Below are 16,159 nucleotides of genomic sequence, written 5' to 3'. Positions count from 1 at the left end.
TGGACGCTTCCAGCAACGAGTTCTTCAAATGGACGCTGATAGATCGGAACCTCATTTCGGCTCTTTTCTCCACCATTTCCCCTGCTATACTTCCTCACATTCTTTCTTGTCCCACCGCACAGGATGTCTGGAAAACACTTGAAAAACGAATGCAACCAAATATTCGTTCTCGTGTTATTCAACTCAAGAACGAACTCCACACAATCCAAATGGGAAATTCCTCCATGCAACAATACCTTATGCGTGTCAAGAATCTAGTAGACAACATTTCTGCCTCTGGATCTCAGATTGATACTGAAGACATCCTTTTCTACATTCTTAACAGACTCCCATCAACATACAATTCTTTCAAAACTGCTATTCGTACCTCTCTAAACCCCATTGATCTTGATACTCTGTATTCCCTATTATGCAGTGAAGAAATCGCTCAACATCAAGAATCTCAAAAAGATGTCTCTGCCACCCCAACCAATTCGGCATTTTATGCAAATCGCACAAACTGGCAAAAAGGGACTAACACCAACCGCAATTACAAGAATCGTAAATCCGATAATCGGCACACCTCTGAAGCTGCTCGCCCGAATACCCCAGCTGCCAAGACCGATCGGCCTTCTTGCCAAATCTGTGGCAAAACTAGCCACATCGCCATCAATTGCTGGCACAGGTGTAATTTCAAGTACGCACCAACTACGACCTCAGCTCCTCGTGCTTATCTTACGCAGCAATCTTCCACGCCCACGAACGACTGGATTATGGACTCCGGTGCATCCAGTCATCTCACGCCGGATCTTGGAAACCTTCAACAAAGTTCGGTTTACAATGGTACAGATACAATCTCTACAGCTAACGACTCCACAATGTCAATTCAGAACTCCGGACAAGGGCTTCTACCCCTACCGGATTCGAATCGTAAGCTTTATTTACGAAATCTTCTCCATGTTCCTTCTTTAAAGCACAATCTGCTTTCTATTTCTAAGCTAACCTCTGATAACAACGTATCTATCTGCTTTGATGCTAACGGTTTCGTTCAGGATCAATGCCCTCTACTTCTTGGTCAACTTTGTAACGGACTGTATCGTCTTCGGACAGTCTCCACCGACCGACCCATCTCTCTTCTAGCTTCGCAGTCATCCGCTCAACTATGGCATGGCAGACTCGGACATCCTCACCCTGGTGCTCTCAATGGTCTTCGACAGCATCTACCCTGTCTCGAACCCATTTAAATCTACCTTTCATTGTACTTCTTGTAGTTTGGCAAAATGCCACAGACTTCCTTTTAATAAAAGTACTAGTAATTCATCCCATGTTTTTCAACTGATTCACTCAGATGTTTGGGGGCCAGCTCCCCAACAATCTTTAAATGGATTCAATTACTATGTTATTTTTATCGATGACTTTTCCAGATTTACGTGGTTGTATCTAATGCACTCAAAGCAAGAAACCTTTTCTAAATTTACTCATTTTTGTTCTCTAATTAAAAATAGATTCAATGCTACACCTACATTCTTCAGATCTGATGGTGGCGGCAAGTTTAACAGTACACGGTTTCAACAATTCTTGAATTTGCACGGCATTACACACCAAATCACATGCCCACACACGCCCGAACAAAACGGTGTCGCCGAGCGCAAAAATAGACACCTTGTGGAGATCACTCGTGCGCTTCTACACGCCTCCCACTTACCAAAATAGTTCTGGGCAGATGCGGTCAGCACAGCCAATTACTTAATCAATTGGATTCCATCCAAATCCATCTCTCAACGCATTCCCTACGAAGTTCTTCACGGTACCAGTCCGTCCTATGATCACCTCAGAACCTTCGGTTGCTTGTGCTATCCGTGGCTCCGTCCGTACGCCAACGACAAGCTCTCTCCTCGTTCACAGCCCTGCATATTCATTGGATACTCGGCTCAACACAAAGGCTACAAGTGCTTCAACCCTCTCACCAATCGGACTCACCTATCGCGTCACGTTACTTTCCAAGAAACTATGTTTCCCTACCAAGATCTATGAAAGCACACAGGTACTTCACTCGACACTAACAACAATTTCATATCACCTTTATTGCTCCTTCCCACAGGTACTACAACGATCACTACTTCTTCGACACAAGGTGCTCAAACGGAATTACCTCAGCCAGCCACAACATCTAACCTTCCCTCTCCTCCTCAGTCTATCACAAATCCAGATACCTCCATCTCTCCTGACGTCGCACCCCCCATCGAACCGCGTCCAACTTCCCACCCCATGCAAACCCGAGCAAAATCTGGCATATATAAACCCAAAAGAATTTTCACTCTCACGGCCACTGCATCCCCACCTAACATTCCCACCACCTATGCCCAGGCAGTGAAACTTCCGCAGTGGCGTTCAGCTATGCAAAAAGAATTTCTTGCTCTTCAGCGTCAAGGAACCTGGACTTTGGTTCCACCGCCCACAAATGAACCCATACTAGGCTGCAAATGGACGTTCAAGAAAAAGCTGCTTCCCAATGGCACTATCGACAAATACAAAGCTCGTCTAGTAGCTCAGGGATTCAACCAAACTCTTGGCGTAAACTACTCGGAAACGTTCAGTCCAGTGGCTAAAATGCCAACTATTCGCGTTCTTCTCAATCTCGCAGTTCATCAAAACTGGCCCATCCTCCAGCTTGACATTTCAAACGCCTTTCTTCACAAGGATCTTCAAGAAATAGTGTATATGCGACAACCCACAGGATTCATCGACACCAATTATCCGCAACATGTATGCAAACTTAACAAATCTATCTACGGTCTCAAACAGGCGCCTCGTCAATGGTTCCACAAACTCACATCTCTACTCCAACAATTTGGTTTCAGGTTTAGTCGTTCTGATCCTTCGCTCCTTATTTTGCATCATAATAATGTCCAGTTATACTTTCTAATTTATGTTGACGACATACTTCTCACAGGGAACGATCAAACAACCATACAATCTCTTCTACAATTTCTCAAATCTAACTTCGACCTCAAACAGCTGGGAACTGTCTCCCTCTTTCTCGGTATTCAAATCCTCAAAACGGCTTCTGGATACTTTCTCAATCAAAGCCACTATGCCTTGAAAATTCTGCAAGATGCGGGACTTGCCGATTGCAGCGCTGCGCCCACCCCAATTACGCCAAAACGGACGTCAATCGCATCCAACGACACACCGTTCGCTGATCCACATCTGTATAGGAAAATTGCAGGAGCTCTACAATACCTCTCTATTACGCGCCCAGACATTGCATTCGCCGCAAACAGCATCTGTCAACATATGCATGCTCCCACGGTTACTCACTATCAAGATTTGAAAAGATTATTACGATATATTAAAGGCTCTCTTCACTATGGACTCCCGATCTCTCCAGGGAACTTGATCCTCCGGACATATGTGGACGCAGATTGGGCTGCCGACACCACTGACAGGAAGTCGGTCTCTGGCTTCTGCACCTATCTTGGCAACACGTTGATATCTTGGTCGGTGAAGAAACAACCGACTGTCGCCAAGTCGTCAACAGAGGCCGAATACCAGTCTCTCTCCGCCGCCGCCTCCGACGTTCTATGGCTTCGACGTCTGGTAGAAGAACTTCAACTCTCGCATCCCGATCCCACCAAAATCTTCTGTGACAATACGTCGGCAATAGCCTTGGCGAGCAATCCTATATTCCATGCTAGAACGAAGCACATTGAAATCGACTATCATTTCCTTCGTCAACATATAGATACCGGTCTTATTTCCATTGAACACATCAGTTCGGTTGATCAAATAGCCGATATTCTGACTAAACCGCTTGCGACTGCACGGTTCGAAATGCTGAGAGACAAATTAAACATTCAAGTTCAGAATGTTTAATTTGCGGGAGCCTATTAGGAATCTGTTATTAGATTTAGTATTGGACATACTTGTAATATTTTACTTTCCCTGTTACGCCTATATTAAGGCATGTATTACCTCTTCTTTAACTCAATAACAAGATATTCAGTTTCTGTTTCTTCTTCTTGTCTTCCCCCGCTAGCTCAGTTCCTTTCTTTCATGCAATCTATTTTTCTTATAAGAAAATAATCAATATTAATTTTACTATATTCATTCTTATAAGTGAATGAAACAACAAAAATCAAATTTTGGAATTCAAACCTCCAAAGACTATCAATTAAAATAAGAATTCAATGTCTTTTGATGTTAATCAAAAAATAAATTTCATCACTTATCAACTGTGGTATATGCCGCCGGTACACCGCAATTAAGATTGAAGACCGGCGGTCTAACCGGCGATTACAAGACCGTCGCTAATAACGACGGTCCAACGTTATGAAACACGGCGGATAAGTCGCCGGAGTTGCGCCATCGAAATTCCACGGTTATTTTACGACGCAATTGTTGCGCCGGTAATTACCGGCGAAATATCCGTCGGACTTGCGACGGTAGTGGCCGACGGATCATATTCGCCGGTACGTACGATACATTTCGTTGTATCGTCTTTTCCGACGGAATACCGGCGCATAATCCGCCGGAACGGTTTCGTTGAGTTTAGAAGAACGTTTCCGTCGTAATCTGCGCCGGAAATAATCCAGAGCCCTTTTCACAGGCGGTATTTCCGGCGCAATTGACGCCGGTAAATTTCCGGCGTCCGTTCCGCCGAAAAATGACGCCGTAAACGTTACGTCGCATCATTCCGCCGGAACCTGCGCCGACAATGCCGGCGCAAAAAAATCCGCCGGAAATTCCGACGGTAATCACGTGTTTTCCCGTAGTGAACCGGTAAGCGGCATTTTTCCTGTAGTGAAATAGAAATTTTAATAAGAATGGTTCTTTAACTAATTTTGTCCCATAAAATACTAGTTTGCCCATTTTTTGAAAAAAAAAAAAGATTCAACTTTTTTAAGAAGGTATACTTTTACTAAGAATTTTTTTTTCTACATAGAAAATTCCAAAGTACTCTTTTGAGGTGAGGTGATAACATAAAATAATTGTTATTTTGTATTTATTCAATTTTAACTAATTTTTAAAAATATACAAAGTTATTAATAATCTCCTAAAAAAATAAGGCAAAGCAAAAACAAAACCCTAAGATACTTATTTACGGGTGTTGTGTGAGGTAGGGAAATTAATTTGGTTTAACATAAATGATTTAATAAAAATTATTCATAATTAATTGCTCTTTATATATATTTTGTTCAAGTTAGTTCATATAAGCGTTCATGTTATAGATATTCAATAAGGGATTCTTAAATATTTACGTCAAATTAAGAGTGCTCTTAGGCTTAGGATTTAGTAAACGAATCAATATTTAAAGAGGAAAAAACAAATATAGATTTATCTTGATAGTTTTCGTGCTAATCTTAAGCTTTGACCTTTGATTTGGAGATATGATGCCAACAAGAGGAATAACATTCGGAAGACATATTTGAAAGTAATAACGTAACATTCTCTAAAAAATACAAAATAGAATGAGAAGCTTATAAGCATTGTTCAATTAATCAATTATAACAAAATATTACATTTTATTTTGAAAGGATTGGTTCTGCTTATGCTTTATTCACCGTGTGGAGAATAGATCTCTTTAGTGTATTTTATCTCTTTGATGAGCAAAGAAAATTTATTCTAGTCTTGGTTGGCTAATTCTACAACTAGGCAAAAGCACTCGCTAAGATGCCTACAGAGATTGTAAAAAACTTCTTATAGCCAGACATCAATATGCATCATGGCCTTCTTATAATAATCATAGATAAAAAAACCTCTATTCGTTGAGAAGCGAGTTAAGGACTTTAACTTGTCGCAAGGCATTTGCCTTAAGTTTGTATATGTACATCACCTTCAGACGAACAACATGTTGAGGTGGCAACAAGCAAACATTGAATTTGTTAATAAGGAATGTGGAAGCAGCAAAGTCAAGTGTGTGGAAACAGTATTTTCAATCCTATGTAGTGACGGAGTAAGGATTATTTATCTGCGGGATATGAATTTCAAATTTGAAAAATACTATCAAATTTTTTCATTTGATTTTGAAATTGACATTAGAGTTTTTTTTAAAATAATAAGCTTGCACTTGTAGTAAGGGAAGAAAATAAGAAACTAATGTTTCTTGCATATGATGATCTCAGGTTTTAAAATATACCAACAATCTGACAACATTTTAATGTTACATATATTGTTTTTACACGTTCCGATGTTTTAGAAAATATCATCCTTTTCTAGTTCACTTCATAATCTCCATGCTATTTAAATATTTTCTTCAAAAAAAGAATGTATAAGAAAATATTCGTGGATGAAATACTTTTCACATCAAATTGAATTCATTTGATAAATTCATCACATTATGTATTACAAATTTGGTAACTAAACAGCAAAGATGAACAAACAGTTCTCAGATTTTTTTCAATTTTCAAATTTTAAAACAACAATTTTTTTAAAGCATACCTGAAATCAGCGATTATGTAGACTTTGTTCTTGACAAGATCAAAGACCCTATTTCCGAATTTCCTTCTTGAATACTCCGGGAAGACGAAATTACAGGCAAAGGCACTGTTATACACGTTTCTTGACTTCACAGTTGCGTGCTCGGCCGGGGAGAAGACTAGACGATGGAGAATAATAGGGACAGAGACGTGTGGGCGAGGATGGGCGGTGGCGCAAGAGTGAACGGTGGCAAAGGGGTCGGGCTTAGCGCTGGTCACTGTGTGGAATGGGAGACTGTGAGGAGAAAGTATGGCGTGCGTCTCCCGAGCATTCGTTGATGTATTTATATAAAAATAAGAGCGGGAACGATTATTTTTTTTAGGAATTAAAGTGCGGGAACAGTTATAACTTACCGTTTGAAATTCTAGTTTTAGGATAAATAATTTTGGATTTTAAAATATTTCATCTGAGAGAGAGAGAGAGGCTTAGCGCTGTTCAGTGTGTGGAATGGGAGATTGTGAGGAGAAAGTACGGCGGGACCTCCCCCGAAGTAGTTAATTCGTTCGTCAATGGGGTTTCAGTTATTTATTTAAAAAAAAAAATAGAGCGGGAAAGATTACTTTTGACGAATTAGAGTGCGGGAACAGTTATAGCTTAATCGTTTGAATTTTTTATTTTTAGGATAAATAATTTTGGGTTTTAAAATATTTCAAATAATTTTATGTTTTTTTTAGTTATATATATAGTGAAATTTGTAAAGAGGAGCATGTTAATAATGACAATTAGCAAAATAAATAGATTTAATTAAAAATTTAAGAATGAGCAAATATGCTGAGTAATTCAGCGCATTTTAAAATGCGTGAAAGAGTTAAGCGCATTAGTAATGTGTCATACAAATAGGCGTATACTTTGGAGCCTCTTGTTTTCATTTTCAATAACTACAATTTTCCCTTCAAAGATTTGTTGATCTTTTATATGTTGATTGATGGTCGCTTGTGCATCCACCAGCTCAATATGAAGATGATCCATCTATTGACTCTATAAGGAGGTTGAAGTTACCATATTAGTCATCTCTGATCTACACTCTGCTAACTGCTCATCCACTGCCTTTATCACCTTAATTTTGCCATCATATTTTTTCTTGTACTGTTCCTGAAGATATTTGACCTTCATAAATTTATTATTCCAGTCATTCAAGGTCTTGATCATTTCAATTAATCTCAAGATCCATGCATTGCACCAATTAAAGTAATAAGATAAGTTTTGTAATGGACAAATACTTATGAGAATACAAAAAGAAAAAGCAAAAAAGAGAATGTGAACTCACCAACTCCTCTGCCCGTTGACGGCCAACACATTTATATTTCAAAACATCTTCTGGAATGTATGATTTGGATGGAGAGATATGGTAACCTTTGCTAGTAACTGCCATAATCTCCTCCACCCTTTTCTTCTTAAATGCCTTTGAATCACCCTCATTACATGATCATTTTGGAGGTGCCTTTTGAGGGTTGGATAACTACCTTTGGGACTTTAGCTGACTTCTTTAAAATATGTGCATGTGATCTCCCTGCCTGAGTAGATAGTCCCACTTAAAACAAATATTTTTCATCTATATATCTGCTCAAATAGTGTACCTCATAGTAAAGGGTGTCGACATCCGAAAGGTTGAGTATCTTCAAAAGATCATCCACTCCAATATGTAGGGAAATGGGTAACTCCTTCAGCTTTCCCCATATTTTCAGGAGATTTTAATCTTTATGCACAAAGAAAAAATCACTAATCCAACTTTTTGATGGATCCCGAGTGCGAATATTTAGCCACCTATATCTGAAAGAGATACGATCCTACATATCACTAATAAGATGACCCATCCGAGAAAGGTATTCTAGAGACAACACCTCTCCACGATCTCTAAAAAATATGATCAATCTCATTATGATCAACATGGCTCTATAAGAAAGTCATGGTAAAATCACTCCATATATCGTTAAAATGTAAATCAACTATAGAGGTCGTGAAAATCATAGCCCTGCTCACAAATTGAACTCATACATTATCAAAAATCCTAGAGGACGAGAACAAGCACGATCAAATTTTATAGGCACCTTCATCACATGATCATTTGGAAAATGGAATCTTTTGATAAAAAATAATAAAGGATTTGCTAATTATGATGGTGATGGCATCATCGATCTTGACTGCCTTATGAGTTTTATTTAGACCCTTATATTGGGTAACAGGGCGTTCTCCTTTGGTTGGCGGGTTTTTTGTGGAGGTGTGATCACTTATTTAAGCTTCTCTACTAAAAAGGGGCAGTGAATTTAAGTAGAAAAAATCACATACAAAAAATAATGGAAGACCTATATAATAAGAAAGTTAGGGGGAGAAGAAAGAAGAGAGAAAAGAGTAATTTTGCTCCCTAGCCCAAAGAGGGTATTTATTGGAGCATTTTAGGGGAGAAGAAGCTTCTAAAAATTTTTGAAATTTTTTGAAAAAAAAAAAAAATTTTAAGGGACGGTTTAGCACCCCCGCCCCCCCCTTTAAAAAATCTCTACATATATCTAACTTGAAATAGTTCTTCTATCTACGACGATGCTATAACATACAACTCAACCTTTTCAAATATTTGCCCTTTTTCAAGATACTCAGATGTGCACGTAGCTCTGGATTCTAATGGACCGATAAATGTCAAGAAGCCTTCGAACAGCTACGAAAGTATTTGGCATCTCCATCACTACTACTTTCTAAATCAACACTAAGAGAAAAGTTGTATTTATATATGATTGTTTCTGCCCAATTAAACTATTAGTTCGGTCTTGATACGAGAAGAAAATGATGTACAATATCCCATTTATTATGTTAGTAAGATATTATCTGAAATAGAGGGATGTTATCCCTTAGCGGACAAAACAGCTTTGGCGTTAGTTTATTATGCTAGGAAACTACGTCCTTACTTTCAAGCACATACAATTAGAGTTTACACAAATCTGCAGCTGAGAAGTATAATGCAAAAGCCAAAAGTGTTTGGCAGGCTCATTAAGTGGTTTGTAAAATTGGGAGAGTTTGAAATCCACTACTTGCCTAGACCCGATATCAAATCTCAGGCCCTTACAAATTTTGTGGTTGAATGCACCTTCCTTGTATCCAATGAGCCACCGAGTACTTCTCCTTCTCCCATGTGTTGAACTTTATATATTGATGGCTGATCTTCTGGAAGTTCTGGCATCGAAGTAAAAATTTTGTTGATCTCTCCACAACAAGTTACTCTTGAGTACGAGCTCCGACATAAATTCCTTACCACGAATAACACAGTAGAGTACGAGATCCATATTACTGGATTGAGGCTAGTAATTAACTATGAGGTGTAAAACTTGGTGGTTCATACTAATTCATAATTGATCGCCACTCAAGTGGAGGGGGAGTTTGACATCTACAACCCACAACTGGCTCGTATAAAAGAGCATCAGATTATCCATGTTCTCTGAAAGCAAAATGCACAAGTCGATGCTCTTTTTAAACTTGCTACATCAACGATAGGAGATGTTTACAAGAGAAAGTGCATCAAAGAAATCCACTTTTAAAGTATCCAAGGTCCGTGGGTTATATAATATCTCGATCAACCAAGAGATGCTTCTTGGATCGATCCCATTTTCTCTTTTTTACAAGATGGGGTGTCGCCTAAGGAGCCTATGGCTACAACACGACTTCAAAGACAAGCAACGAATTTCAGCATTATTGGTGGCGAGTTATACAAATGCGCTTTCACTAGACTATTCCTCAAATGTCTCCCATCTTCAAAAGTCAATTACATACTATGAGAAGTCCATTCAGGAGTATAAGAAGAACATATGGTAGGAAAAGTATTAGCCTACAAAGACTATAAGGCATGGATTTTATTGGCCAACAATTAAATATGATCACTTGAGTTTACTCAAAAGTGTAAAAATTATCAATTGCTTTCCAATCTCACATATATATTTTCTCTAGAGCTTGCATCACTTTAGAGCCTCTGGCCTTTCGCCCAATAGGGGATTCATATAATGGGACCCTTCCTTATAGCCACTAGATAGTGAAAATTCATCATCCTTGCTATATATTACTTCACCAAGTGGGTTGAGGTGAACCTCTACCAAAAATTACTGAAACCAATGCCAAATAGTTCCAATGGAATAATATAATCTATCATTTTGGTATTATGGTAAGGGTCATCAATAATAATGGGACATAGTTTATTGGAAAGATCTTCATATCTTTTTATAAGGATTTTTATATTCAACTAGTCCACACAACTGTCACCCATTCTCAGGTAAATGGATAAATAGAGGTTACAAACTGAACAATTTTGAAAGGGATGAAGACACACTTAGGGAAGGATGGGATGCAATGGAATGAAGAACTCCCAAATATTATCTAGGCTTATCGGACTACCGCTAGAACTCCTATTGGAGAAACCCCATATAATCTTTACTTTTGTACAGAAGCAGCCATACTGGTTGACATTGGAGTTTCAAGAAATAGAGTTCAGACTTTCGACTTTAGTAATAATGATGAGAAGCTCAGAAATAACTTGGATATATTCTTAGAAGTAACATTAATGAGAAGCTCAGAAATAACTTGGATCTATTCTTAGAAGTAAGAGATGTAGCCTCCCTTAGGATCGCTGTATACCACCAAAGGATTGCCCGTCACTATAATCAGAGGGTTAAACCTCGATGTATCTTAATTGGGGATCTAGTTTTACGCAGCATCGAGGCAGCTAGAAAGGGCTCTCCCAACACAATAAACTATTTTCACTATGGAAGGGTCCTTGTTTGGTGGTAGGTATGGTCAATCCTGACGCCTTCAAACTAAAATATGCTAATGGGAAGATGTTCTCTCAAACTTAGAATGTTGGCAATCTTTGTAAGTATTATTAGTAGGTGCTGATATAACTATTTATCTTGTGTCATGTTCCCCTAAGTTATTATGTTATCCTCATGTGTATCCTTTTAGTATTATTATGCTAACCTTACATACACCCCTTGTGTGTTGATTGTAGTAAAATTCTTCTAGCCCCTGAATCCCTAAGTTATACTAGGAAACTATTGTACTGTCTTATATAATACAATAATATAATATTCACTTTATTGTGATATTATCTCCTCCTATAAAGGATAAAAAAAGCATGCACATAGAATTTAACTTTATCCATAATTCAAGAAATACATAATTTATATTATGTCTCAGTCATTGGATGATCAATCCCAAAGAGATTTGATCTGACCTCTTTCATACAAATAAATATCATCAAGCAAATGCTCTAACTAACAATCTCGTATAGGTCAAACATCTTAGGAGGATGTCTTGAATCTCAAATTATTGGATGATCAATCTAAGAGGGATTTGATCTGACATCTTCCATACAGGTTAAATATCATCAAGCAAATGCTTATCAAAACCTCTAAGAAGGATGTCTCTCATATTCATTTAAGTAAAAAAAAAAAAAAAGTTTTACTAAAATATTTCCCATCATTTGAATTGAATTAAAACTAAGTAAATTTCATATATATATGAGAGAAAGAAAAAAGAAGAATACCAAAAACTTCTTAATATATCACCGAACATTGCATACATCATATGAAAACATCAACAACAAACACATATAATCACACTACAAATAAACAAAGTGATACAACCAATAATAAAAAAATACTATAGAATCTCAATATCATCATGATCCTCATCAAGGGCAAAGACCTTCTATAACTCACTTTTGATCTCCTCACCATCTAAATCTAAAGAAGAGTCATTAGACGCCTAGCTAGGTGTTAACCCCTCAACATCCACTTTACTCTTACGATGCACTAGCCAGACACCTTTTAGAAAATCTCTAATGAAGAATTCCTCCAAACACTCTACTTCCAAAGCCTTCACATTTATATTATATATATAGTCACGAGCTTCCTGAATCTGATCCTGGAATATCATCTTGAAGGCAACAAACTTATTTAATTCTTCTATGACTCTGGATGATGAATGTTGTGATTTAAACTTGGTTTACATCTCTGACAATATACTTTGGAGCCTCCTATTCTCATTTTCAATAACTACAAATTTCCCCTCAAAGATCTGTTGATCTTTTATGTATTGATTGATCGTCGCTTGTGCATCCACCAGCTCAATATGAAGATGATCCATCTGTTGACTCTATAAAGAGGTTGAAGTTATCATATTAGTCAGCTCTGATCTACACTGCTAACTGCTCATCCACTGCTTTTATCACCTTAATTTTGTCATCATATTTTTTCTTGTACTATCCTTAAAGATATTTGACCTTCATAAATTTATTATTCCAGTCATTCAAGATCTTGATCATTTCAATCTCAAGATCCATACATTGCACCAATTAAAGTAATAATATAAGTTTTGTAAGGGACATATCCTTATGAGAATACAAAAAGAAAAAGCAAAAAAAGAGAAAGTGAACTCACTAACTCCTCTGCCCATTGACAGTCAACACATTTATATTTTAAAATATCTTCTGGAGTGTGTGATTTGGATGGAGAGATATGGTAACCTTTGCTAGTAGCTGCCAAAATCTCCTCCACCCTTTTATTCTTAAATGCTTGCAAATCACCCTCTTTCCATGATCGTTTTGGAGGTGCCTTTGAGGGTTGGATAACTACCTTTGGGACTTTAGCTGACTTCTTTAAAATATGTGCATGTGATCTCCCTACCTGTGTAAATAGTCCCACCCTAAACAAATATTTTTCATCTATATATCTACTTAAATAGTGTACCTCATAGTAAAGGATGTTGTCATCCGGAAGGTTGAGTATCTTCAAAAGATCATTTTCTCCAATATGTAGGGGAATGTGTAACTTCTTCAGCTTTCCTCATATTTTTAGGAGATTTCAATCTTTATGTACAAAGAAGAAATCACTAATCTAACTTTTTGATGGATCCCGAGTGTGAATATCTAGCCATATAGATCTGAAAGAGATACGATCCTGCATATCACTAATAAGATGACCCATCCGAGAAAGGCACTCTAGAGACAACACCTCTCCACAATCTCTAAAAATATGATCAATCTCATTATGATCAATATGGTTCTATAAGAAAGTTATGGTAAAATCATTTCATATACCGTTAAAATATAAATCAACTCTAGAGGTGGTGAAAACCGTAGCATGCTCACAAATTGAACTCATGCATAAAAAATCCTAGAGGAGGAGAACAAGCACGATCAAATTTTATAGGCACCTTCATCACATGATCATTAAGAAAATAGAATTTTTTCCTAAAAATAATAAATGAATTGCCAGTTATGGTGGTGATGACATCATCGGTCTTGAATGCCTTATAAGTTTTTTTTTTACCCTTATATTAGCTAACAAGGCGATCTCCTTTGGTTGGCGGGTTTTTTGTGGAGGTGTGATCACTTATTTAAGCTTCTATACTAAAAAGGGGCAGTAAATTTAAGTAGAAAAGATCACATACAAAAAATAGTGGAAGACCTATAAAGTAAGAAAGTTAGGGGGAGAAGAAAGAAGAGAGAAAAGAGTAATTTTGCTCCCTAGCCCAAAGTGAGTATTTATAGGAGCATTTTAGGGGAGAAGAAGCTTCTAGAATTTTTGATTTTTTTTGAAAAAAAAATAAAATTTAAGGGACGATTTAGCAACCCCCCCTCCCGCGCCTCCCATAGAGCCACCTCATGCGGTTCTTAAAGAATTTTTTTTAAGGGGCGCTTTACACTCACCCCTTTGAGCAGGCGCTTGCCGGCCCCGCCGATGTGGCTGGCTGGCCAATTCAGCAGCCCATTCGTATTCAGGCCTAAATTTTTTACCTAGATAGTTCAAATTGGTCTTTTTTTGGGTCCCCATAACCAATTTCTTACGCTCTGGATTCAATTTTGACACAATTAAAGCTCAACAGAGCTTCTAAGACCAAATTTTTGGATAAAGTTACATTTTTTGGAATGGATTTTTCTAACATTCAATCAATTTTGAGTGTAATGACATATATTTTTGAATTTCTAGAGCTTGAATGTCTGAAAATAGATGGTCAACTAATATATCATCAAAACATTAATTTGATCGGGCACAAATCTCGAAGTAAAATTCAAGTTGGAAGCTTCAAAAATTAAATTCAAGATCATCTGAACTCTGTTTTTAGCAACTTACAATCGAATTGAACTTCTCAGAAATACAAATCCAACGACACCAAATTCAACTCAATCTGAGCCCAATCTAGCTAGTCTAAATCAAAGACTCGGAGCACATTTGGAAGGTTTAATCCATAATTTGGATTACCAAATAGATTTCAAATATGGCATGCTTATAGTTGAATCGAGCGGCTCAATGAGTCAAATCTAACAAGCCATGAATTTTCAAATTTTGATATTATTAAAGCATTCAAATGCCTAATAAATAGTTCATAATCAAGGGATTCAACATTAGCCAGTCATTCAAACCACTCCCAATTTACCCCTGATCTTCCTCCTATTTACTGGCAATGCTACTCTAAAAAAACTATAAATATACCCCTCATTTCTCTTGAGAGGGGAGCCAAGCAAGAAGAGAAGAGAAGGAAAAAGAGAAGGAAGTAAAGGAAGAGAAGGAAGAAACTCCTCCTCGACCATCGCCGTATTTTCACCCGGCAACCAAGCGATGCCATAATTAAGCAAGGAAGCAAGAAGTGAAAAGAAGCAAGAAGAGAAGGAAGAGACTCCTCCTCGACCACCGTTTGACTTTCCCTGACCTCCAGCCGACATTAGAGTTCTGCCCGAAGGCTATCTTACGTCGGAGTTCTGCCCGACCACCCAACATTGTCAGAATTTTGATATATGTTTTTAATTGAATTTCAACCTGATAGTTGTAATATGATCCTCCTCAATTTTAGTGATGAGTCACCCACTTGTAACTTTAGAAAATACTAATGAAATCTTTTCAACTGGGCTTGGCCTAGTAGTTTTTCCCTTTTCCATGGTTTCAACATAAAAATTCTCGTGTTGCATTTTTTTTCAGTTTGTGTGCTTGATATCCACACAACACTTAGACGAAAATGTTCTAACTCTATCATTGCATCTATTATAGCCTGTAACATATATAATTATAATCAATCCAACTGAAACACTTAAAAGGAATGAAGGGCAGACATATTTCATAAATCCAAGCCTACGCAAACAAAATATGAGTATTTAGCAATTTTTTAAATACTTGCTATATATTAGAAAGTATTAGGATATCAATAGATCGATGAATTAGGATTCTTTTTCATCTATGGTTTTTGTTTCAACTCCACAAATATTAGAGTTCGAGACATTCTCAAATTTGTCACTTATTGTGATGCTAACTAAAGTTAAAAAAATAAAACAAATATCATCATAAAACTTATAAAAATTCTAATATACAAAAGAAATCAATGCACATATTCAAACATAAATTTATAAAAAAAGTTTATATCAATATAATTTATGAATAATATTATCTATTTTCTCAAGCAAGAAGTTAGAGAGCTCAATTGTAAAACCTGAAAGGAGATCAAGGTGGAGCTAACAAAAAACATGTGAGAGTCATTAAGTTGATGAAAATGTCATTTTAAATATATATAATGGAGAGTAGTATAAGAAATTTAACTATTTTATTTGCCTCTAACGGAGATTCCAACCCACATGAAGTTCAACAATTTATTCATCTTCTAATAAGTTGACTATGAAGTGATGGTGCAGACTACCTGCATTAATAAACTCAACCCATCTTAACAATATTTTATA

Source organism: Dendrobium catenatum, unplaced genomic scaffold, assembly GCF_001605985.2.
Source record: "Dendrobium catenatum unplaced genomic scaffold, ASM160598v2 fragScaff_scaffold_390, whole genome shotgun sequence".
Lineage (NCBI taxonomy): Eukaryota > Viridiplantae > Streptophyta > Magnoliopsida > Asparagales > Orchidaceae > Dendrobium > Dendrobium catenatum.
This window is presented reverse-complemented; position numbering follows the sequence as displayed.